The sequence below is a fragment of the Anastrepha ludens genome, chromosome 5, assembly GCF_028408465.1.
Source record: "Anastrepha ludens isolate Willacy chromosome 5, idAnaLude1.1, whole genome shotgun sequence".
Lineage (NCBI taxonomy): Eukaryota > Metazoa > Arthropoda > Insecta > Diptera > Tephritidae > Anastrepha > Anastrepha ludens.
The window spans coordinates 93,932,226-93,945,815 of NC_071501.1; the positions used below are offsets into that span (position 1 = coordinate 93,932,226).

The 13,590-nt window shown below is 36.1% G+C and overlaps 1 protein-coding gene across 3 annotated transcripts in view; it reads left to right on the forward strand.

Annotated features, from left to right (window-relative positions):
• LOC128863019 (uncharacterized) overlaps window positions 1-13,590 on the forward strand; it is a 263,898-nt gene that overhangs the window by 110,024 nt on the left and 140,284 nt on the right. The window contains exon 1 of one of the 3 annotated variants that reach the window (XM_054101906.1): window positions 5,765-6,474. The exons of the other annotated variants lie outside the window; for them this stretch is intronic. The gene's annotated coding sequence lies outside the window, so the exon portion shown is untranslated. Of the gene's footprint in view, window positions 1-5,764; window positions 6,475-13,590 lie in introns of those variants that run through there. 3 annotated transcript variants of the gene reach the window in all.

Here is a 13,590-nt window from a genome sequence, read left to right on the forward strand (position 1 = left end):
AATTCACATAAATTCAGTTACAGAGAACCCACAAAAGGTTCGGAAATAGGTTTGTATTTATTTTTAATTCAAGCAAATTAAAATATTGGGTATGGGAATCAGTTTCCGCCTTGCAAAAAATATACTATTTTTGTGTTCGCTCTAGTAATACTCGTATACTGGTGATTTGAAGGTGTATTGGTGAGGTCTCGATCGCAGTAGTTGACATTCGTTTGAAGCGTAAAGATCCTTTTTTATCTGTCGTGAAAAATGTCTACGTTCATCCTGAAAAAAGAGCATTTGCGGGAAGTCATGCTTTATTATTACCTTTTAAAGAAAAGTGCAGCGGAAACGTGTCGTATATCGATCAATATTTACGGTAATCACGCTCCAACAAATACAACTTGTAAAGAGTGGATTCGATGCTTCCAAAGTGGTAATTTCTACGTGAGTCATGAAGATCGCGAAGGGGCATAGAAAAACTTCGAAGATACTCAACTACAACAGTTATTGGATGAAGACGCATATCGAACCCTTGATAATATGTCTAAAGAGTAAGATGTTGACAGATCAACCGTCGGTGAACGTTTGCACGCGATGGGAATGGTCCAGAAAGCAGGTAACTGGGTGCCACCTCCATTGAAGGAGAGGGATATCGAGAGACGTTTGGTGACGTGACTGCTTCTTGAACGGCAGAAAAGAAACGATTTTCGCATCGTCACTAGCGATGGAAAATGGACTTATCATAAACCTAAGCGTCGAAAATGTTGAAGCCTGCCAGGTGAACCAGGTCCATCGACAGTGAAAAAAAATATTCATGCTTCAAAGGTTAAGTTGTGCATCTGGTGGGATTAGAAGGACGACATCTGTTATGAACTCCTTAAACCATCTAAAACCATCACTGGCGAACGTTACCGATGGCAGCTAATGCGTTTGAATAGAGCTCTCAAAGAAAAGCGGCCGAAATGGGACGGTAGACATGACAAACTGATTTTGCTGCATGACAACGCCACGCCACACGTTGCTACATCGGTCCAGAAATATAATATTTAGAGGGACTGAATTGGGAAAGATCTTGCCCTACCCCGGGTGGGCCACCCGCCGTGTTCCCCAGACATTGCACTTTCGGATTACCATGTGTTCCGATCAATGTAGTCAGCCTTTATTGGAGAGCGGCTCACTTCTTACGGGAGCAACGCAAACCGGCCCAATGAAAGGATCAAGTCAAAAGAACTCGAATTTTTCGTTAGAGAAATCCGTATGCCTGCAAGATGGAGTAAAGTTGTAGCTTTCAATGGCACATACTTCACATAATATTATGTATTATTTAACTGTTTAAACTACAGAACTGTTTGAGCGAAAATTTAAAAAAATTGCTTTCAAATGATCTTTTTTTGTTTAGATATAATATAAATTGAATTGAATTGAAACATCGGAGAATGTGCAACAGTCCGATACTCTCAAACTATTGTCTTGGCTTCTGTTTGATACTATTGTGAGTGTTTGACCCAGGCGTCTGTATCTGTCGTCGGTTTGTCAAAAACAGTTCATTTCCGCTTCCAGGCTGCTAGCAATGATGCTTACAAAACTAAAAAACAAAAAAAAAAATTAATAATATATACATTTTTTTTTCTCATAACTGTCGAATTACGACTTAACAGACGTAACAGGCGATATAAATTCTGCCAAAAAAATATCGAGAATTGTTCATTTAAAAAGCGCGTGTTACACAAATGTCTAAATTTTTTCTGCTCGACTATACTATTAAATACTTAGTCTATCTTTCTGCTTCTACTGCTCCTGCTGCTGTTGTTGCTGCAGTTTTAACTGTTGCTTCCGTTTCTGGCCTTTCCTCTCCCAGTCAATGTGGTTGAGTCTCATCACGACACCAGCCGCCATCGTTTTTACGGCGTCCCATTGAGCGATGGTCATATCCCGGACTGATCTTGTGGGAGATGACAGATGTTCAGAAGCATTCTCCAGCACTGCTTCTTCTTCACTGAAACATTTGCAATGAAAGGCCGCATGCTCTGCGCTCTCGACTGTATTCGAGCAATTCGGGCAAAACGGGTTGTCGGCCAACTGGAACCGGTGTAGGTATTCCAGGAAGCAGACGTGTCCGGTGAGTATCTGAGTTAGGTAGTAGTCGATATCGCCAAGCTTCCTTCCTTCCCTTCGTATTCAAGGCCAGCGTAATTTGGGTACCGGGGCACAGAGATATTGAGGGAAATTGTAAAGCCGATGAGCTAGCCAGGAAAGGTACTACTCTTCAACTGCTCAGTGATAAAAGTACTATTGGAATAGCTTTGGCCACGAGCAAATTAGTAATCAAAAATAACATTATGCAAGAGGCTAAGAGATCATGGAAAAATGAAGATAGTTGTGTAACAGCTGGGCTACTATGGCCGCAAATAAATATTAAAAAAGACAAAGGAATTGCTTAGCCTCTGAAGAGATGATATCTTGAAGGTCGTGGCTTGTATAACCGGTCATTGGCTATTTGGCAGGCATTATTTGAAACTAGGAGTTTTGGTATGATGACTTTGTATGCCCACCGGCCTTTGGTTGACTCATCCCATCTTCTTTACCATTCGGCCTTTGATCGTGTTATTTCTGCAGCCTTTTCTGCTACCATCGGTTTCACTCCATATAAGTGATACAGCTCCATCGCATGGTTGTCCACTGGTATCTAGCAACAAAGCATATTGCGTCGTCTGATACCGTTCTATAAGCGCATGCAGTGCGTAGTGCGCTGCGCTTGTGTGTACGAACCACCTCACGCATTGGCTATGTTTGGTATTAGCCCATATCGGTGCTGCGTTTAGCACGATAGATTCCACCTCAATTGATATGAGTCAGCTTCTTTTTCCTTGAGGGCCACTTATGTTAAGCAGAATTGTTGTGAGTGCGTCATTGACAGCCGCTGCTTTACAATTAACTGCTGCCAAATGATGCTTGAAGCTTACTCTCGTGTCGAGTATGACTCCGAGATACTTAAGCGCCTCCTGTGAGAATATTTCGTGCCCACCAACCGTAATCCTCATAATACTTTTTTGCCTCCGTGCGCTTATAAGCACGGTCTCCATTTTCAGAAATGCTTGGAAAATTCATTTATTCCAACTCTTCGCCGAAAAAACTTAGAATAATGAAGCGACTCGAAAAATGGCAAATTATCAACAAATAAAATGGCGTAAATTAAATTTAACAAAATATAATAAAAAAAGCTTTAGGTTAGGTTAGATTTGGTTGATCCTGTAGATCGCACATAGACCAGAAATTGGTCCATAGTGATACGAAGTGTTTGTATGCAGATTTTAAGACCTTTCTATGTGATTTGTGTTTAATACGCGGCTTAGATAATTTAAGTAGGCTGCTAATTTTTTGATCTGTCACTCTTTCTAAGGTTGAAGCAGTTCATTCGTGATTTGCAAAGTGCATGGCAGTGTCAGAGTAGGCCTTCCAGAGTTCCTATCACGTTGACTTCGCACTACAAGTTTACACTCTTTCCTGGGAAGAGATAAAATAGAGTTTGTAGACCTGATATTGTGCGTGCGTAGCATGATTTTCCCGATTCTGCATTAGCTGGTTCCTTCCCATCGTGAATCATTGATGCACCTATATTTAGTCGCTGTTTACGGAGAGTTGGTTGTGAACCGGCCGCGCTACAGGAAGATTTGCGCCTGCCTTGGATAGCATATACATTTGGTCGTTTCCTTCAATTCTTTTGAGTTCTGGAACCCAGTAGATGGTGGCTTGTTTCTCAGTTCCTAGGTCGTCCATCCTGTTGCGGCATTTTCGTACACAGTGTGAGTTTGTCATTACAGCTGCTGTTCTTTTGATGGCTGCTTGGCTGTCAATGTAAAAGTTTATTTGAGAGTTCGGCGGAGTGTTCTCTATGGCTAAGTCTGCTGCCTTCGTTGCTGTGTAGATCTCTGCTTGGAGCACACTGCAGTAGTCCGATAATTTGTATGACTGTTCAAAGCCTAATTCCGAACAGCATACTGCGGCTCCCACACCCTCTCCCTTTTATGTATGTTAAGGCGCGGCGCGCTGAAAGTTGTCCCTTTCGCCATCCGTCCTTTTCTAATACTACCTTTGGTTTCCTGTTGAAATTAGCTTGAGGAATAACGTAGTCCGAGTCAGCGTTGAGATCTCTGCATATGGCCTTTGAGCCAGTTATACTAAAGCTTTAATCTTGTTAAAATTTGTTGCCGAACTTTTTGGAGTACCCAATTTTTCAGCTATTACACGCTTACTTGCTTTTTCCCATCAAATAAATCTCTGTTATTATGACTCTTCAGACTGTGATTAAGACAAAAAATTAAAAAAATGTTTAAATGTTTTTCTGCTGGTTTTTGTGTTTTTATTTTAATTTTTTTTACTAACATTCGGTTAACTCCATCTTTTGTTAAGTTGTTGAAATTTTTATTGCATTTGCTGCTTTATTAAACTTTTTTCATATTTTTAATTATTTTTCCTTTTTACTTTGTTCATTTGTTATTTTATAACTTGCTTGCGTGCAAGCGTGACGATGACTCTAAATTTAGAATATTTAGTAATATATTTGCACGATTTCGTGTTCTGTGTGAGAAAAACACGCAGTTATTGTAATTCGTAGAAATTGAATTTTTTAAACGAAAGATCACATCATAATGTGTTTTGTTTTACTTTTCCTTTACCAGCTGCATGCGACAACAGCTTCTGAAATAGACTTTTCCGTCACTAACGGCTTTACGTAACTGAACAAACGTCTATTAGTAAGATACAGACATTTATTTTGTAAATGGGAAAAGCAAATGTGAACTGTGAAAAATTAAAATATGTACTCAAGTGTATCTGAACATTATATAATAGCAATTTAGCACTAACAATAACTACAGTTAAAAAAAAAATTTTAATAAAGTGGAAGTATTCCACATAGTGAGCGAAGTCTATACACTGGAAGGCGTGACTGCAATTAATTGTAAGGCAAAAACAACTAATAACTTTACCGCACCTGTTGATTGGCTTATGAGAAGTGAGCGCTCAAGGTAGAGTATAGTGGAGTGGGAGTAGAATGGTAGTGGAGAGTAGAATCGGAATGGAGAGACAGAGAGGCGTGTATGAGTTATTACCCATTTATTATGGGACTATTTAATGAGGGTTCGGGTGGGTCATTAGCGCACAGCAAAGTGGTGCCATTTCTCTAAAAATGTTTAGCTTTGTAGTTCAAAAACTTTGATTGCAGAGAGCGATGCAATAAGCTTCAGAGTAGTAGCGTAGGTTTACAATATTAGATTTCATAAGCCTGTTAAAATGTGCAGACAAACGCTAAGCGAAGTTTAAAAATAATAAAAATAGTGTAAATTTTTGGAGAATTAAATACAGGATTATTCAATAAAACCGCAGATTCTCTTTTATAAATAAAATAGAATTTTCAGAGTTTTTTGAAAAAAATCTGGGCAATCAGTTTTTGTAGCTCGTTTTAATTTAGGAGTTATTTAATTTCGCGTATTTCAGTACTCGCAAACAAACAAAAATAAAACTGCATTTTTCTTATAAACTAATTTATATTAAGTTTATTTTACTATGCTTGCGGAAGGTACACCAAATGAAAAATTACGAGGCGAAGGCTGACATATGTGCAGATTCTGTTTTTCTTAAGTTGCCCCCATTGCAGCTATGCAAGCCGTGACGTTGACTAAAACGAAGCGGGTGGTGTTGGCGGTGGTGGGAGCTTTTCTAATGTGAACATAGAATGGAATGTAAGAGGCCATTGTTTTTGTTACGGTAGTGAAAGGATGAGCAGCGAACACAACGGTTAATGGGAGAGGTGTTGTTGAGGGATGAGTTGGTAGACAGTTGCTTTTCGAAAATAAAAATATGAGCAGGTACGAAAATATGAGCGTTGTTGAATATTGTTTTTGATGAGAGCGCGACCATATTATCCCGCCGATGCCAACTTTGATTTTATATTATATTATATTTGAGCTCTCGAATCTACTCTCCCTGGATGGCGTAAGATGTATGATATTTTAACGGCGCCTCACAAAAAATAAACTAATGGAGCCGAAACTGCAGTTTCTAGTCGTTTAATTGATATCACTGCTTTGGTTTCCAAAGAAAAGCAACTCATTTTGCAAATGTTAAACCATAAACTAAATTTTCGACTCAACGCGGATATTATTAGCTAGCAAAATAAAAAAAATTTCAAATTTCAAGCGATAGATGCACCAGCTTGTATTAAAAGTTTGTGAATTTGCTATTAAAATGAGTAGAGCAAATGATGAGTAGACAGTCGCGACACTTATAATGAACGATAATTTGGCAAAAGTCGCACAGGCATATCGTCTAAAAGGTGTTATGTTATGAAAGCTACAGTTGACGTCTGTTTGTAATTGAAGCTCTGCCACTTGTGCAAATATTTGGGCTCTCATTAAAACCTTCCAGTACGAATTCAGCGCTAACTTTTTTTGTGTCGGTGGTACAATAGTAGCTCTTCAATAGCTATTGTGTGTGAGTATTGAAGTTTAGTTAAGGATATTTACACAGCTGCATAATGCAAAAAAATAAAAAAATTGAAAATTCACTAATGAAATTCTTTCTATCACCTACATAATCTCTTTACTTATCTCTAGTGAAAGGGTCCAACAGATACTAGAAAAATGTGTGGCCTGTAGTTGCTTCAAGGAATTCTATGTAGTTTCAGTCGGGGTGCTGTTGTACCACTGCAAGAAATAACTTTGCGGTATATTAAAGCTCTGCGAGAGAGTGTTTTTCTGAATCTCAAATCCTCAGTGGCTGAATTTATGGCTTTGCACAAATTTTTGTAACATTTTTTTTCCACTCTGGCAGCAGTTATCTTGGGTAGTCTCGTAGGTAGTGGTTATAGGTTTAACGTTGCAACTCGTCCCCATGGTTAAATTAAAAGCACTTTTGCATTCCATTAAGGTGAGGTTTCTTAGTGCTACCACATATTTTTTTAAAACATGTTTGGCTCAGAGTCTTGTAGCAGGCTCACATAATACGATCAACTAGTTTCCATGTTTCCACCTATCCATCGGTCAATATTCCTCAATTTTTATATAGGGGAGCTGATTAGGGTGGAACAGCATATTTTGCGTTGAGCCAGCGATATTTTGTTTTTCAAAAAAAAAAAAAAAAAAACCCAGCAATAATGGGCCTAATGTTCAATTACTTTGTTTGAGATAGCTGCTTTCGAAAGTATATTTCATCCAAAAACAATTTAAAAAAAATTTGTTAATTTATAAAAGTTTCAAAATTATTAAAATTTTTCAAAATTTTTTCAGATTTAAATTTTTGTTAGAAAATTTGAAGAAATTGGTTTATTGAAAACAAAAAAAACAAAAATTGGATGCAAATTTTCTTATATTGAGATTCACACTCAAGGTTGGAAAATTATGTATAGACTTGTTAAGAATTTTTTTCGCTCTTTTTTTGGATAAATTATACGTAAAAAATTTTTTTGTGCGAAAAATTTATTTTTGAGTTCAAAATTTTTGGTTGTCATTTTTTGAAAACACTTTCAGCTATGATTCCGTATAAGCTCACCTATTAATGATGGGGGAATAATTTTCAAAAATGACCAGAAAACAGTTCTGCCAAAAAATTGTGAGCAAAAAACTTAAATTGGTGAAAAAAACATTATTCAATATTTTACCTAAAAATATTAAAAAACTAAATTCAGAAATTTATAAAAATTTCAAAATTATTAAAATTTTTCAAAATTTTTTCAATTTTTTTTCTAAAAATATTAAAAAACAAAATTCAGAAATTTATTAAAACTTCAAAATTTTTCAAGATTATTAAAATTTTTCAAAATTTTTTCAAACTTAGTTTTTGTTCAGAAAAATTTGAACAGTTTGCTAAAAATTGGTTTATTCGCAGGCTTTGGTATAATAAGAAGTTAACTGAAAAAATTTTGATAAAAATTGTATAATATTGAGATTCCCTAAAGTTTGGAAAATTATGCATAAAATTTAAATTCATTTAAAATAAAAAAGTATGACATATTTTATCCAAAGAAAGTTAAAAGAAAATTTATGATTTTATTAAAATTTCAAAATTATTAAAAATTTTTCAAAATTTGTTCAGTTTAATTCTTACTATTATAAGGGAATTGAGCACTGCGACCTGAAAGATCTTTTGTGTCTCCTTCATCGATTCAGAGTATTTTTCTTAACAAAATTTTACTATGTACAATGACGTCAGTTACCCATCATCACCAATCCGCTTCTGTGCCGCATTCACTCAGTCTATTGGTGTTCAATTAATACTCATAACTGACAGGCTGATGTGTGGACTTTAGTTGCCTCTTACGACAGCCATCCGTTACCGCGAGACTAACTACTTCACACGCTATGGGGACTTCCTATTACACTCAAGTCTACAAATACAGAGATTTTCAGAAAAATTTACGACAATATATTGACCTAATCCTAAGATATTGAATTAAACTTTAGCTTGAGGGAACTTTAGGGTACTACATTTCACAATTTACTGAATTTATTTAAATATAAAAAAAAACCGAAATCTATATTTTAAAAAAGAAAGAAAATACTTTTACTATCATATTTCTCAAAGGCGACACAAAATAATTCGCCTGAATACCAAAACACACCTTAAATTGCAAATAGGAAATATTTAAATTGGGTTAGTAAGTGAGACTACGCCATGACTCCCCACTAACTGGCATAGCGTCGAAATGGAAACTGAAATTATTTTCTGTCAGCTGCTCTTGATGATGGTAGCCGATAGCTGGCAGAAAAATGTTGTTTTGAAAAACTAACGCTCAACACTAAATAGTAAACACTAACCATTGAATGGGCAGCTAACTACCCGCCACTTAGTCATAACAACTTTAGCAACTCAACAAGTCGGGGAAAGTGAAAACACTTGAAAAACTTTTGCGGTGGTCAAACTACAAGCGCGCCGCCCATTACAAAGAGAGATGTGCGCTTAGACTTCACCCATTTGTCTAACTTGTAAATAGTGGAACGAACAAAAACACAGAAAAAAAGGCGTACAAAAATATTGAAACATTAAAGCTGGCAGGAGGAGGTGTGTAGAGAGCGGGTTAAAAATAAAAAGTGAGGAGGTTAGTGGCGAAACCACTGAATGCCTGCATCTGAGTGGGTCTAATTGAGATAGCACATCAACGAGATGAGGCTGCCGCAAGTTGGTGTAACTTTCAAGTTGTGTTAAAATGTTTGCACAGAAAATATTATTTCTATTACAAATTATTTTGACTCGTCTCCTCTGTTGTTGTCACAAAGAACTCGCATGCAGACTGAATTGGGCAGCCAAAATCGTTGGTGCACGTTTTTCCCAGCCACTTCATACCATTAAATGTTTTGCTTTTGTTTTTGTAATTGTTTTTTGATTTCTGACAATTGAGTGGTTACACTACACATTTTTGTGAAAAATTGCGCTTGGCGGTTCTCCAAACAAATTGAAAAATGTGTCGGCGCGACCACTTCGTGACAGGCGTATAATTGAAGACAATTGAATAAGAAGTAAACTCTGCCAGGCATTTAACACTTACTGCTGCTTGATCTTGCCGCTTGCAATGGGCAGAAACGCTTTGAAGAAGTTTCTCGGCTAATAATAGTGTAATTGAAGATGAATAATTGAAGATGAATAGCTTGAAGAAGCCTAATTTGTTCATAAATAAAATGCCGCTTAAGAGAAAGGCAAGAGAAAGAAAGAATATAAATAACTTTGAAAATTTCTTTAAAAAATTCTATAAAGTTTTTCATTAAGAACGCGCGAATTATGAAATGAAAGAGATCTAAAAGTTTCAGTGATTTTATTGCCATTTGTTTTTTTGTTTTTATATTCGTATGCCTGCCATGACATATTGTGATTTCGGGTAAAGGGCGCATTGTCCACTAGCATTCTTATATGCTATCTAATTTTAATGAAAAATATGAGTTATGCCGGCCTTCAGTGTCTAAATCATCTGCTTATACCAGAGATGTCACATAGATCCATCGAAAATAGTAGTTAAAGTTAAATCGCACGATCTCTCTGGCCTGTGAATGTCGCCGCCACGCGATATGACGAAGCTCTCATATTTCTCATCCAATAAATTCGCTGATGGTCATGCAGTAGGGGATTCCATCCGGTAGTGTTAACAGCAGCCGATATCAGCCGCCATTGACAGTGAACGTAGCTTTTAGCGCAACTTCGATGATACCTACGACTAAAAATCCACTTAAATTGGAAATTTTTTCGGTGGCCATCAGAGACTCTTGCGCAAGTAGTTCTCTAGAAACATATAGAAGGATAGTTGGTCGTGAGTTGACTTAAGTTGGCTTAAGATGTTAGCTGAAATTAATTTTCAAAATTTGTTCGCACTGCTTACCACTGCATTTAGTATCCTTTTTATACTAGGTTGTTCAAAAGGTTTTGCGGATCGATAAGAAAAATACAATTTTACCTGTATGGTTTGAAACACAATTTATTACTCAGTATAGTCTTGTTCTAATGATTTCAATTTATGGGTTCCATCCCTAAAGTCAGAAACTGGAAGGGCTGCAAAATGCGCTTCCACGGCTGTTATGACCTCATCATTTGATCGCTTTCCACGCATGCTTTGTTTTTTAGGTCTGGAAACAGATGGAAGCCGTTAAGGGCCAAATCTGGTGTATGCTGGAGATGCTCTAACAATTCGAACTTTAATTCATGAATTTTAGGCATTGCCAAAATGCTTTTGTGACACGGTGCATTGTTCTGATGAAACATTGTTTTTTCTTTTGTAAATCGGGCCTTGTTTTACGATTTTTTTTCTTCAGCTGATCTAAAAGTTTACAATAATATTCAGAATTTATTGTTCTCCTAGTTTGCAATTAATCCACAAACAAAATTCCTTTCGTATCCTAAACAATTGATGCTAACACCAGCATGGTCGATTTCTGAATACGAACTCGTTTCGGAGTCGAAGAACTAGGTTCAAAACTCTCTTTAGCCTCTTGTTTTGGTTTAGGATCATGGTGATAGACTCAAGTCTCATCCATAGTGATGAATCGATGCACAAAATCCACTTTATCCTTTCGAAAACGCTCTAAATGATGCTGAGAAAGTCGCATTCGAATGTGTTAACGAGTGAGGAACCCATTACGCACATTGCTTTCCGAAACCCAATACTTCATATATTGCTTACTCAGCCTAATGAGATGCCTAGGGCTTCTACTAAATCTCTTTCAGTCACTCGACGATTTTCCAAAACGATTTCTTATATTTTTTCTGCGATTTCTGGTGTTGTTTCTGGACTTTGTTCTTGGACGTCCTTGAACTGAACGTTTGAATTAGCAACCCATCTTTCTACTGCACTAATTGATGGCAAAAGGTCATTCATTCATTCATAAATTTACTTGCTTTGAATCCTTCCAAAAATAAAAATTCAATCACTGCGCGATACTTCGTGTTTCGAGTTTGGTTTGAACTTTGCAAAGCGAAAACGCAAAAATTTCATTTTTACATTTAGATTATTATACTCGTAAGTACATTAAGCCAGAAAATCTTCTGCACTAAGATACAAAAAAATCAAATTACTCTAAGTATTCACTTACTTTTTTTTCTGAGCAATTATATTGCCTGCTTCCATGCTACAATTTCTTCGAGTAAGTTTTGTCGAAAGATATTGGAGATATTGCAAAATCGCAACTTTTCAAAATGAACTACACGCAGAAATGTACTACTTTAACTCTTTTGATATGACTGAATGAATATATGATGAATGATAGTTAGAGCGCTGCTATTAGCAACTACTGTCAAAAAGTCAAATACTGTCACTAATTGGGTGAATACTTGAGAAATGATCGTGTCGAATTCGGCCAAACTTCTTCTCACAAATTTCTTTCTCACCAAAGCTATGGTAAATAGCAAACCTGGTAATCTACCATCCTTGGTGTAATAAGTATTTGACCATGGATGTATGCGCGTGGCAGCGAGACTAACTAAAAAGTAATTCTCTGTAAGGGTCCTGCACGAGAGTCGTCAAAGAGAAGCTGTTCGTTTTTGCAGCGCCTCGAATAAATGCTAGTGGGACTTTTCGGAAATTCACGTAGTGCAGCAAAAGCGGCATTAGACTAGCGTCAAAAGGGCATTGCTGAATGTCACTTAATGATTTGTTGCCATCATTTTAGAAGATTATTTTTGGTTCTATATAAATTATACCTTTTATTTCTACCCTTGTAATATATTTCATATTTCAAATTAGCAGATAACTAATTGCCCACTAATTTCAGGTGGGTTGGTTTATATATCTTTTTAATAAGGTTGAACATAATTTGTAGTTGATCAAAATTTATACAATAAATTAGACGAAATGCGGCAAAGTAATCGCGCCAAAAGCGCAAAATTCTCAACGAAGAGAATGCAAGCTTTCACACCTCGATGCAAACAAATGAACTTTCGAGCACCCAAAACATTAAATTAATGCGTCAGCTACCCTAAAGTTTTCACTTGGCATCCAATGACTTACAATTGTTCCCACTCGTCAAAGGCAAACTGTACAGATAACGACTTTAGGCGGCAGCAAAAGCAGTTGATGCATTTAAAAACCACATTTCGGAGGTGTCTGAAACAGATTGGAGAAAAATGGTTTGATAAATGTTTAGCTGTATAGATAACAAAGGTGAATGCTTTGAAGAACAATAAAGCCATTTACAATGACAAATTACTGCCTTTTTATTTAAAGGCTCCGAATTTCAATAGTGGCCCTCGTATAATAGGAGGAAATTTAAAGTATTTAATTTACTGCGGCTGTGCAACGCTTGCCAGTTATATTCGCTTGGGTGAGATGGATAAAAGAAAACAAATATTTTGATGAATGAGTGACTCTTTGCATATCATACACGCATAACTGTTTGATTGGCCACATGTAAATGTATGTGTAAATATGTAAAAGCATAAGATGACTTGTTTGACCCACCTGCTCGATTCGCTTAAATGGTCAAGTGGATAACTTTCTGTTTGCTCGTCAACGATTCAGTTAATCAGTAAGGCTTGCTGGTGCATCTGCAATTAAAGCATGTGGTTTACATGTATTGCATAGGTATACATATATCTGCGAGGCATATACGCACTAAAGACTTCATTCAAAGCCGGTTCTCGGTTTGTTGGCTTAAGATTTATTAAGAAAAACTTTCGCAAATAAGTAGCCACATTTTTATTGAACACAGCTACTTTTGTTGTTGTTGCGTTTGCAAGTTTTTGATGCAGATTTCCATTTGTAATAAGCTGGCATAAGCAAATTCAGATTGCAGAAGCAATGGAAAACGTAAATGGAGTGTTTTTTTTATGCAAGAAGACTCATCTCAGGGAGAGAAGAAATAGATGAATTTTGGAATATCAAAAAAAAAAAACTTTTTGAACAATAAATAGAAAAAAATTAATATCGAATAATTAACGACAAATACTGAAAAATAAATATATAAAATAATAAATAATGAGTAATACAATAAATAACAAATATTAAGTAAATATTATATTAGAAAATAAATAATTAATATAAAAAAATATATTAATAATAATATAAAAATAAAATAAATATTAAATAATGAATAATAAACAATAAACAATAATAGATTAATACATTTTTTTTGT